Raw genomic sequence first — 12010 nt, forward strand, 5'->3', positions numbered from 1 at the left:
ATGACTGTCACGTAGTCACCTTACTATGAAAAAACTGTAGCTGCCGCAGACATTGATCAAATGAGGCTAAAGAGGAGTACACCAACCCTGTTCCTGGAAAAAAAATAAACTGTGCACCCTTAACCAAACTACACATATCACACACACACACACACACACACACACACACATACACACTTTCTTTTTCTTTCTTTTTATGTTTTTTCACCACAGGGTTTCTCTGTGTAGCCTTGACTCTCCCGGAGTTCATTCTGTAGATTACACTAGCCTTGAACTCGGAGATCTGCCTGCCTCTGCCTCCTGAGTGTTGGGATTAAAGGCATGGGCCATCCCCTCCCAGGCCCACAGGCTTTCTTGACAGATTCAAAGGTAAAAGCTATAAATCTGATTATTAAGATTTAGAACAGAATATAAAAATGTAATTCATTTTAAAGTATTCACTATGAATGATATAAAGTGTTCTAAGCCAAGTTGAATAGTTGCTCAGTGGCGGAGCCGAGCTTCTTACCATGTGATCCTTCCCAGGACCACAAAACAAAGGGAAAATATCTAAATATGAAAGAAAAGATTCAATTACATGAACATGGGGGTAAAGATATATGACTTTTGAGCTTTTTTAAAGATAAAGTGTTTCAGAAACATAGCTAAAATTAAGAGTTGCCCTTGAGTCAGGAGTGTTGGTGCACACTTTTTAATTGTAGCACTCCAGAAGGAAAGGCAAAGATATCTGTGAGTTCAAGGCCAGCCTGGTCTATAGATCAAGTTCTGGGCTGGTCAGAGTTATATGGTGTGATTCTGCCTCAATCCCTCACCCCTCAGCCAAAACAAAGACAAAAACCTCTCTTAGATGGGGAGGATGGAGCTAGGATTTTAGCTTAGTTGTAGAACATTGGCCTTGTCTGAACAGTTCGATCCTCAGCACGAAAAATAGAATGGAACCAAACCAAACAAACAAAAGGAAACAGAAAATAAAAACAAAACAATTAGAAAAGAAGCCAACTTGACTTGGGTCTTCTGGGTGATTGTGAAGTCTCATCTAATGTGTCCTCTTGAAAGTCACTCTGGAGAGACACTTGAGAAGGACATGTGAAGCCTCTAGCAGAGGTTGAGTTATATAACCACAGACTGAGGAATGCTTGGAGCCACTACAGCAATGGCAGAAAGTTTTCTGTGAGCCTCCATAGGAAGTACAGCCCTGCCAGCATCTCTTGCTTTTGGATTTCTGGCATGCAGAGCCATGAAAGAAAGCATCTTCTGTTGTTTTAAGATATCTGGGTAAGGGCGATTTGTTACAGCAGCTATATGAATTCAACTCTTGTTTGACAAAACTTTTCATGAGGAGACCACACACGTACACATACACACACATGCACAGGCACAAGCACATGACAACTCTTCCCAAAGAGGGTGCTCATGATAGACCAAAGGATAGATAATACCAAAATCCAATTTGGTGAACCAGTAAGTTTTATTGGGATCAGTTATAAAAATACAGATGAGGGATAGAAATGACTCAGAGACAGCTGCATTACCATTGCCCATCACAACATGAATGGAGACTCACAAAAGCAGGGAACCTGGGGCTCACTGCGTGGCTTACAGGAAGCTCAACAGCTTGGAGAGTGTTGTTTCCAAGCGATTTAATTGGCCTGAATCTCTTCCAGGCACCTGGGTGGGTTTCTTCCAGGCCACTTGTCTGCTCTGGCATCAGGGTCTTCTTTACGGTTTGGCTTGTAGGAGAGTGGCTCTCAGTAGTCATGTTGTTTGGCACGGGAACTGGGGGCTGACAAATCTTGTCAGTGTGGGGGACTTTCTGGTGCAATTTTAATTGTTTACCATCCTGTTTATGGAGCTTCCCTGAAGAAGTTCTACACGACACTGGCGCAGTACACATGAAGAGGTGTAACTTTAAAACAATAATGTGGGTTAAAATATCAATACCTTTCCCAGTGCTAGCATTGGCAAACTAAACCCAACCACCTAGAGCTGTATGTGTGCTGTCTCACACCTATAATCCCAGAATTTTTCAAGTAGGGGCTGGGGGACTATGAGGTTGAAGCTGGTCTGGGCCACACCATGACACTGCAACAAAAGAAAGTGTTGGAGGCCATGCGTGGTGGTATAGGCCTTGTACCCAGGAGAAACTCAGGTCACATCTAAAAGAAAGCACACACGCGTGTGACAACAGAAAAGTATGTGCATTAAAGCACAGTCACACCGTGGCCTTCTCTACCATGAAGGTACCACGGTGCCTATAGCACTAAGAGAGCTTCTTCGAAACGTAAGGTGAGGCAAGAAATAGAAATGGTGGGGAATTTGCTTGGAACTAGAATGCTGACAAATCTGTAGTTTAGGTGGGGATATATAAGAAGTAGGACATTTGTTTTTAAAAAGAATGGTGAAGACTTGGGGAGACTCATCTCCGGTGCACTGGTTTAATACGCCCTCGACAGGAATGTGAAGAAACAGAAGGTAGCAAGAGCATATATATCCTCTCACACAGAAATAGAAAGAAAAGCACTCTGTGCGTGTGCGGGAGAAAGAAGAGCTGTTATATAGGAGGTCGTAGAGAAATGGGCAATAGATCAGCAGGAGGAAGTAGGGCTAAGATAAAAGTTTGGTCCATCCCAGAAAAAGCTGTACTAGAAACTTAAACTCTGGAGAGTCATGCTTTGAGTAAAGATAAATTCCTGCTGTGGAGAAAGCAAGGCCATGAGGGTGACTCCTGGGAGGAGAAATTCCAAGCTGCAGAAGAGGAAGAAACAGCTTGGTTTCCTCTTGAGCCTTTTAGTTTACACCCAAAGAGCTGGTTTGAAACCTTACAAACTGACCTTGTGTCTTGTTGCTTTAAGCAAGTGCACGTGGAGATGGGGAATTTATTTATTTATTTATTTTAACCTATGTGTCTAGGTTCTTAGTACAAAATGGCAAAGCCTGGCAAAGCTTACTGATGGGCTGAAGGCACTTGTCCCCTTTGCAGTGTGCCTTATATTTCCAGTTGTGACCCTAACAGATAGACAAAGTACTATTCATTATTTCTCAAGCCAGCTGTTTGCAAGTGTGGGCGTGGTTTCCTGGGCAGTTTTAGCCACCCGCTGTTTGGCTTGTAAACAAAGGTGTTTCTACAGAACTGCATTCCCTAATTGATTCTTAAATCCGATCTCAGATTAGCAGAGTCAGCACTTTCTAAGAATGTGTTAGAAGCAAGAATGTTCCAGCCTCACCAAAGAGAATCACATCCAAAACTTTAGGGGCAAAGGTCAGCAGTCTGATTTAATAAGCTCTTCCTGTGATTCTGCGCAATGCGCAAGCATAAAAGCCGCCATCGTAAGGGATTCTCTGGGGATAACGTGCTGCCTTGATTACTGTAGCTGCTGAATCTCAAGCACACCCTGGAGGGAGGGGCTCAAAGCAAGAAGGAAGAGTCCCAGCCTGCCACCTTAAGACAGCAGTGACTCAGCGCTCAAGGTCATGACCAGTACAAAGTAATGTCTCAGGAAAGAAACAGGCCCCCTCCTGATTTCACCATGGAAACCAAAGAACAAGGAAGCCCCATTGACTACAGGTGGTTCTCTTGAGATTGGAGCACAGGTTATGCATAAAGAGGGGGTTGAAGATAACTTCTGGTGACCTTCTATTAGCTACAAAGAGGGAAAGTTGAGGGTGATTTGGTAGAACTGGAAACAGGCAGGGAACACAATTCCTAACTTCTTGATCCACTTTCCTATTTGTTTATTTTTTTAAAAGATAGGGTTTCCCTGTGTCGCCTGGGCTGTCCTGGAACTCACTCTAGAATCACGTTGGCCTCGAACTCACAGAGCTCTGCCTGCCTCTGCCTCCTGAGTGCTGGCACTAAAGGTGTGTGCCAGCACCATTTTAGGTGTTTCACTGTCTAATGGCTATTATTCCCACGATGAGAATTAGAAACAGCACCATCTGAGTCAGAGAGCAGGTTGATGGGTTTCATCCATACAATGGACTCAGACAAGCTTAGGAGTAAAGATAACAAGACTAGGGGAAGCAAGATTTTTTTTTTCCTTTGCACGAATTTAGGTTGAAGTATGTTTTATTGGATTACAACACCACTGTGTTAAGTGACTCTGGGCTATTTCAACTACATCCTAAGTGGGAGATTAGTGAACTGAGGGATCCCTTTGAAGAAAGCTGTGTTAAGATCACCGTGGAACTCCAAAGCCCATGCCCTCTAACAGTCACTAATGAAGTGGGGTGGGGAAAAAAGAGGAGGCAACGAAAGTAAGTTCATCCTGTGATAATTGATCCAGTCACAACAATAAGCACAAAAGCAGAATGGAATAGAGTTCAAGTTCAAGAGGAACTCGATAGCGCATCGAGAAGACAGGCACTCACCAAGTTAACTCTCTGCATTAGTTATAGCCTAAAGTCTGAAACAAGGACAAGAAGAAAGAGGCTGCCTTTTATCTTGCAGTAGGGTTTCCCATTCAAAGGGGTGCTTCATGGGCTCTCAGCTACTTCATGGGCTCTCAGCTACTTCATGGGCTCTCAGCTACTTCATGGGCTCTCAGCTACTTCATGGGCTCTCAGCTACTTCATGGGCTCTCAGCTACTTCATGGGCTCTCAGCTACTTCATGGGCTCTCAGCTGCTTCTGCCTCTCAGGTCTTTGCAGACAAGTGTCAAGCCCAGAGTGTCAGCATCCTATGCATAAAAATACAGTCTTGTTCCTGCTGTGTTCTTTCTAGCATAATGCTTTAGAATTCTTTCTACCATCTATGGTCATCTCCCAGGAGTCCGGGCATTCTTGTGAATCAAGTTGTCATGCGTATGACCTAAGTACAGCGTCTATGCAGATAACCTGGCAAGACCTTGTGCATGTATCCGTTTGATAAAGGTGTACTGTGCACATGATTTCATGTTTTTTCTTCTTTTTACAAGTGTCCTTAGCCATGTCCATTGCAAACTCTCTGGGGTAAAGCACATTTTGAGTATGAGTTTGCCACTGCTTCCATTGGTGCTGGCTACCTGGCATTGTGTTACCCGAGTATGAAAAGAAACTTCTGGCAGGGAGTTGGGTGCTTTGACTCCAGAAGCCTTAGTTAACCGCATTATGTCTATTCAGGTTTGGGGTTTTCTCATCCGAGTTTCTTGTACATTTATCATTTCTAGTCCATTAATTATGAAGTGAAAATGATTGAATATTCTAAACTTTTGAGGCTGAAATAAAGATAAATAATTTAAAGATACCCATTTTCCCCCCAGAAATGTTCTAGCTCTGAGATGTTCTATCTAAGTAAAATTTTATGTGATATTCATTTGACTGCATATGTTTTGGACAAGTTTAGTTGTGGAAACTTTCTAGATTTTTCTTTAAGGTTAGGATGATTATTTTTCAATAGTGGCCTTATTTTTATTTGTGTTCTATATGTGTACTCTGGATTCTAAGTCATTCTGTTGAGAAGGGTAATTTTGATATACTTTAGTCTTCCAATTTCAATAAAGCCATTGCTGAGCATCTCCAGATTTTTCTAGAGCCGTCATTAAGTTTAACGTTCTTCTGAAGCACATAAAAGGTCAGTTATTTCATTTCTCCCATAAAGGCAGTCTCAATTTGCTTTATTTGAATTTTATTTTAAACCTAAGCATTTACAAGCAACCACAGGAGGGTTTAAAGAGAGAGAGCAGGAGTATTGCATCCTCGCTTGAAGATTACAGAGAACACCCTTCGTATGTGCATTCCCCTCGGGCCGGGTGTGGAGGACTCGGTGACTCTGATACTGATGTTTCTTGAGAAAGAGCGAGGCTGACCTGGGATTCCGGAGAGGGGCCATGAACAGTTGCTATGTTCATTAAGCAGCATTTTCATAACTAATTGTGCTGGTGATCACTATGGCTTGGCATGCAGAGCTAACTCATTTTTGGACAAGATTACCTCATCAAATATATAAAAGCTACTCTGAAATACCAGCTTTGAAAAACCTGAATAATCTCCATTTTAACACATTTCCTGGAATTGGCTACCAATTAACTTCAAGCTCAGAGATAACCTTTGCTTGGGTAAGTTTTATTGCATTTTCCATGAGCTAAATCTCCTTTTTTTATTTCTAGAAACTTCTTGAGGACCACCCCCCCCACACACACACATACACACAGACACTGGACAGATTACAAACGATAGTGGGAAGAACATGGGCTGTGAGATTAAGCTGCAACTTGTAACACTGGTCAAGTTACTTAACAATTCTGATTCTCGGTTGCTTATTTCAAAATGTACAGAAGGATTTTTCAGTTGATTGGTTATTAAAATGATACACGTAAGGGCTCAGGAAAGTTTCAAATAGATGTTTTGATTTTCACCATCTTTTATAAGCATTATATAATATCTTCGAATTCTATTTATTTGAGCAATAACCCGAAAGTACATGTTATATCTTTAAAAGACACAGATTAGAGAACTGCTATATGGGCAAGTTGATCTTCTGGCATTATACAACCTACTCTTGGAGCTGAGCGCTAATATGCTTTCTTCCATGGACGTGGCTGTTTAAACTATCTTTAGCCCTGTTATCAGTGTTTCAGATTGGGCCATTTGGATGCAAATTAGCCAGAAAATGAACTCCAATAGAAGTGTTCATTTAGAGACTAATATTGCAGTACCATGATCCAAAGAACTTCCTCCCCAAATAGGATCATACAGAGGTCAGTAGTAATAAAACAAAAACATAAATCAAAGTATGGTCTCTCTATAAATCAATAGCAGTGCTGTTAGTCATCTCATAAATCAGAATTATTTACAACTATGTCAATGGAATATCTCTTGATGTTTTTCATGTGTAATAGATTACACAAATTGCCGACACTCCTTTAATGTAACCTTTTCCAATGTAGCAAGAACCCTACTGTTTAACATCTCTCTGTTTGCCAACCTGAGACACATTAGAGACCACATATGTCTTCATTTTACTTATCTTGGGAAGTTAATTACTGTTATCCTTTATTCTTTTATGTGGGTGGTTATCAAACTTTCTCAGGCACCAGAGCCACATAAGAGCTTCTGGAAGATTGCTGAACCCCCTTTCCATCGAGTTTCTGACCCAGAGGGCTCCAGTGAAGCCTAAAGATTTGCATTTTCGACAAAGTCCTAGGTGATGCTGGTCCCAGGCCAGTCAAGTGTGCACAGCTTCTCGTTTTATATATTCAATCTGTGATGGTTAATTTAAGATGACAGCTTCCCTGCGTGGGGGGTGCTGGGGTGACTGGTAAGGTATTGTTTCAACTTGTCTACCTGTGAAGCTGTTTTCAGAGGATACTGGCATGTGAGTGGTGAGCTTCCTGGGGACAACCAGACCTACGTAGAAACCCATATTATTTCATCAGCCACATCCAAAGAAGAGGTCATCATTCTACCCTTTCTGGAGCAAAGCATCCTCCTCTTGCCCTTGAGTGGAGAATATCAGGTTGCTCAGCCTTTGCACTCAGCTGTCTTTGTGGTGGCATCCTGTGGCTCATAGGGTTTATCCCTGGATTGACAATTTCCCTATTTTTTTTCCTGGACTTCCAATTTGGACCCAGCCACATTTTTCCTTTCTATGGTTCTTCAGCTTACAGACAGCCAGTGGTGAGGCTTATCAAGTCTTTACACCATGGAGTGACAGTTCCTCTTGTAAATCATAAATACATATACATATACATTATACACACACACACACACACACACACACACACACACACACATATATATATATGCTATTAGTTATGTTTCTGGAAAACCCTAATATAACTATTAGGAAATGTTAGTCTCTGTTAGTGTAGAAGGAGAGGTATTTCGTGGAGGCAAGTAGATGCAGCGCCCTGCAGTGGATGTGAGGAAAAGGCAGGCCTCTAATGTCCTATTGTACTCTCATGATACCAGTTTCCGTTCTCTATGAGACATCATTGTAGCGAATTGAAAAGAGTTGTGCAGAGTTAGTTAGCTCTGGCAAGTGGGTAGCTCCTGGAGAAGCCTAGCACCACAAGGTGGGCTGTTAGGAAAGCAAATGAAAGAATACAAAGAACAGAATCAGCATTTCTTTTCAATACACAAATGTTCATAATAATGAAAGGTTATTAAGTCACAAAGCAGGCCTCAAACAATTCAAACTATCAATACACTCAACTGTTTTCTTCACAGCACAATTAACAATAAGAAACAGTTTTAAAGTGTATAAAGAAAACTTTGGGGCGAGGAGTAGATCTATGGCGAGCTCAGTAGATTCTTCCAGCAGACCCAAGTACCAGCTAGGCAACTCACAATCGTCTGTAACCCAGTTCCAGGGGATTCTACCATCCTCTTCTTTGTGTATGTGGCATGCATGCAGGCCAAGCACCCAGACACATAGCATAAAAGTAAATGTTAAAAACACAATGGAGAACGTAGGCACTGCTCTGAGCTGCTGCTCTCCAAGTCAAGCCAAAGTTCACGAGGCAGCTGTCGGAGCACCATGAACAGATAATATTTTCTGTAGTAGTGGGCAGATCACAGAAAACCTTGCACGGTATTTTGTTCTTTCATTTTGTGTAGGTTTTTTTTCTTATCCCTCTGCTGTGTCTAATCATCCCAGAAATAAGGGTAGAGAACACTTCAGAATACTCTATCACTGACCCAAGGAGCAGAAAAAGAACTACAGCTTGGTGTGTCTGTCAGAGGTAAAGAAGCATTTCCCAGTGTGTATAGAGCCCCATGTTTGATAAATATTACTGTGAAAGTAAGGCAAAGTGTAATGTTCTGAAATTGTTCAGAAATCTCCTGTTCACTGTTCCCTTGTTCCCCAGGCTTAGAGTCGAGAGCTCTGTCCGAATCACCATCCCTCCGAGGGAAGAAATGTTTTATGTCGTAAGTTCCTGAACTATAACTAATGTGTACTGTCAGATTGCAACACTTTAAGTAGTGACATTTGGGAACAACTTAGATAGCCGTGGAAAAGAATGAGCAAATATACATTGAATAATTTTTACGAAGCAGACTGAAGAGCAATGGTTAGATTTAATGAACAAAGGCTATGAATATCAACATATAAATTTAAAATATAATGTCAAGGAGTCAAAAGTGCTCTGTGGAAGGTTATAATGTAGGTTTTTTTTTTTTTTTTTTAATCATCAGTTTTAGAAAATGCCAAATATTATTTTGGAGTGTGTATGTTGAAAAATTATCCAAAGGTGAGTAGAACAATAAATTCACAGTCAAGAAAATGATTGTACTTTGCAGAGGACCAAGAAAAGGAACTCAACATCAGGTCCATCAGGAGTAAATCTGAAACCTCCAGAATTAAAAATAAAATAATAAAAAATATAGTAATAATAATAAGATGATGATGATAGAATAAGAGGCTAGAAACATTTGCAGACTGCCCCTGTAATGGTATTAAACTCATGCACATTTGCGTGGTGGCCATGGGCATACAAAGACAGCTAATTACTTCTCTCTGCTTGCTTGATTCATTCAATTGGAAAGTTTGATTTTAATTCTGCAAAAAGGTTGTGTAGGCTTTGAAAGCTTCCAGATGAGGATCAATCTTTCCTCCTCTGTTTTGTCTTTTCAAGTGGAACCAAGACAAGGGGCAAAGGGAAGTATGTGTTGATTATGTCAATCTTCCTGCTCTTACCTTCCAAAAGGTTATCCCATGTAGCTGCTTGAAACCCAGTCAGAAAAATCTAGATAGCTTTTGAATAATATAGTTGTCCAGGCTCCACCTTAAATCCTACTAAGACTGAATCTTCCAAATTTGGATCAGAGAAACTGTAGTTTCAGAAAGTTGGTACACTTACTGTGAGCTCCCAGCAACCATTTAAAATTTTCCATGTGCAAAATAGTTGTTGAGAATGTGTTCCATTAAGAGTATGCACTGGCTAGGGACATGACTAGTGGACAGATTCTTGAAGCCCGAATAAAGCTGGACACTGTTGTGTACATGTGCAATCCCAGCACTGTTACAGTGAGATCAGAGGTGAGGGCAGGAGGATCCCTGGAAGCTTGTGGGGTAACCTCATACAGGCAGTGAAGAACAAGAGACCTGTCTTGAACAAGAAGAACACCAGTGTTTTCCGTTGTCCTCTAACCTCCAAATGGCATGTGTGCATTAGCACACACATCCATGGACACACCCACACAGTGACAATTTAAAAAAAAAGAGTATGTCCTATGACTCATTAACTTGAGCTATATCCATGGACACACTCGCACAGTGACAATTAAAAATAAAAAAAAAGAGTGTGTCCCATGACTCTTCAACTTGAGCTATAGCATATTCAAAGCCTAAGCTACTGTGCTGAAAGCTGAACTTGTTGCAGTGATGTGGGTATGTGTGTTGTTAAGGGTCAAAGCCAGAGCCTCTTCCATGTTCCTCAAAGCATCTACAACTGTGCTACTTCCTAGGGCTCTGTATGGAATCTTGACAATTAATGTGCTATTGCTACTTATTAAGAACATGTATAGATTTTTCTCACTAAAACTCACTATTTCTGGGCTTCTCTGCGTGGTGACCTCAGGGAACCAAGCGGAAAGGGAGAAGAGGAAAGGAGATAGAGGAGCAAACGCAAGGCAGTGTGTCATCCGCTAGCTATCGTTCAGAGAATCCAGCCGACTACCTGTTCATGAGTGACGCCAGTGTGCTGTTGTGTGGACTAGTGCATTTCATTGCGCTGTGCTGTGACGTGGAACAGCATCAGAGAGAGGTAATGATCAATATGCTTCCAGACTCTGCTTTCTCCTGTCAAAGTTTGCGTGCTTTCTAGTTCTCTTCCTGGGTCCTTCAGGCAGCATGACTAATAAGGCCATAACGGGACCATGGTGAATGTGTAAGCAGCTGTGACTTTTGTCACCCTCCCTACAGCCTATGGCCTGTGTCCTGGAGGCTAGCTGACTGTTGAGCAGGTGTGACTTAGTGGTGACCTGAGAACTCCAGGTGGAAGGACAAAGAATGCAGTCCAAGGTGCTGTGGGGTCACACCACCAGCAACACAAGAGGTTAGGAGGCATCTGCTTCAGTGGAGGTGACTAGCCAAGTGGGGGTGTTCTACAGCAAGCAACTGCCCTCCGTTTCAAAGGCGGTGATAAAACTTAATGAACCATTCTTAACCAAATCTCTCTGGGACTGTGGTTGGAGCCATTTGGCCTTCCTGGAAGACTATGTGTGTTGAATAAATTTCTGAAGCCAGGTAAGTCCAGGGAATCGTATACATATAATTCTATATAAACTGGGTCTGGTACCTCCCCAAGTCTGCAGTGAGCATTACCTCTAATATCATTCTTGGCCATCATACTGAATCAGGAAATAAAAAGAATCTGCCAAACTCAGGACTGGCCAAAAGGACACAATGCCAACCAGGGAAACACTTGCTGATCAAAGGAGGTTCTTTATTAAGTGGCAGTCTAAAGAATAATTGGGAGTGAAACTTCTTAAAGCTGAGAAAGCCTTCACTTCTCCATATTCTAACTTTGGAGCTGGGAGCAGAACCCCTCCTCTTGCTGGACTTTCACCTTATAAGTGCGGAAGCCAAGGGGGAAATGTAGAGGGTTAACTCCCCGAGCTCTAATAAAGTAAGGCACGGGTAAGGAAAGTCTTCAGACCAGTAGGCAAAGGGTGAGGGGGAACCCCAGTAAGAAGAAAACAGCCTGGTAACACTGGGACTTGTTGATGACTCACTAGAGTGTATGGCCAGGTAGCAAGGACCTCCCATGAAGTATGTGTGCTTGAACGTCAAACTGTGCACTGGATTATCAGTTTATTGGAAATAAAAGGGATGGGGAAACACGTTGATTAATAACATCAGGATGAAAGTTGATAAATAAGGAGAATGCTAAAGACCAACCAATACATTTTTCAAAATAGGCAAGTTAGGCGTGGCCATAAGGAAAGAAAGCAAAATCGTAGTGGACTTAGAAAATGTCAACTCTAACGGTTTTCAGGTCATGTTTTGATTTTGATTCAAAGGAAGACATTTTGAAATATGCATATAACAGGTGCAGTGGGAGTTGGAGAAGCAGCTCAACAGACGAGA

General features: G+C 41.8%; 1 pseudogene across 1 annotated transcript in view; it reads left to right on the forward strand.

Annotated features, from left to right (window-relative positions):
* LOC308429720 (ETS translocation variant 5-like) overlaps positions 1-12010 on the forward strand; it is a 144027-nt pseudogene that overhangs the window by 12478 nt on the left and 119539 nt on the right. The window contains exons 2-3 of the transcript in view: positions 8787-8847; positions 10500-10685. The product of the transcript in view is annotated as an ETS translocation variant 5-like (transcript). The remainder of the gene's footprint in view (positions 1-8786; positions 8848-10499; positions 10686-12010) is intronic.

The sequence above is a fragment of the Micromys minutus genome, assembly GCF_963924665.1.
Source record: "Micromys minutus genome assembly, chromosome: 14".
Classification (NCBI taxonomy): domain Eukaryota; kingdom Metazoa; phylum Chordata; class Mammalia; order Rodentia; family Muridae; genus Micromys; species Micromys minutus.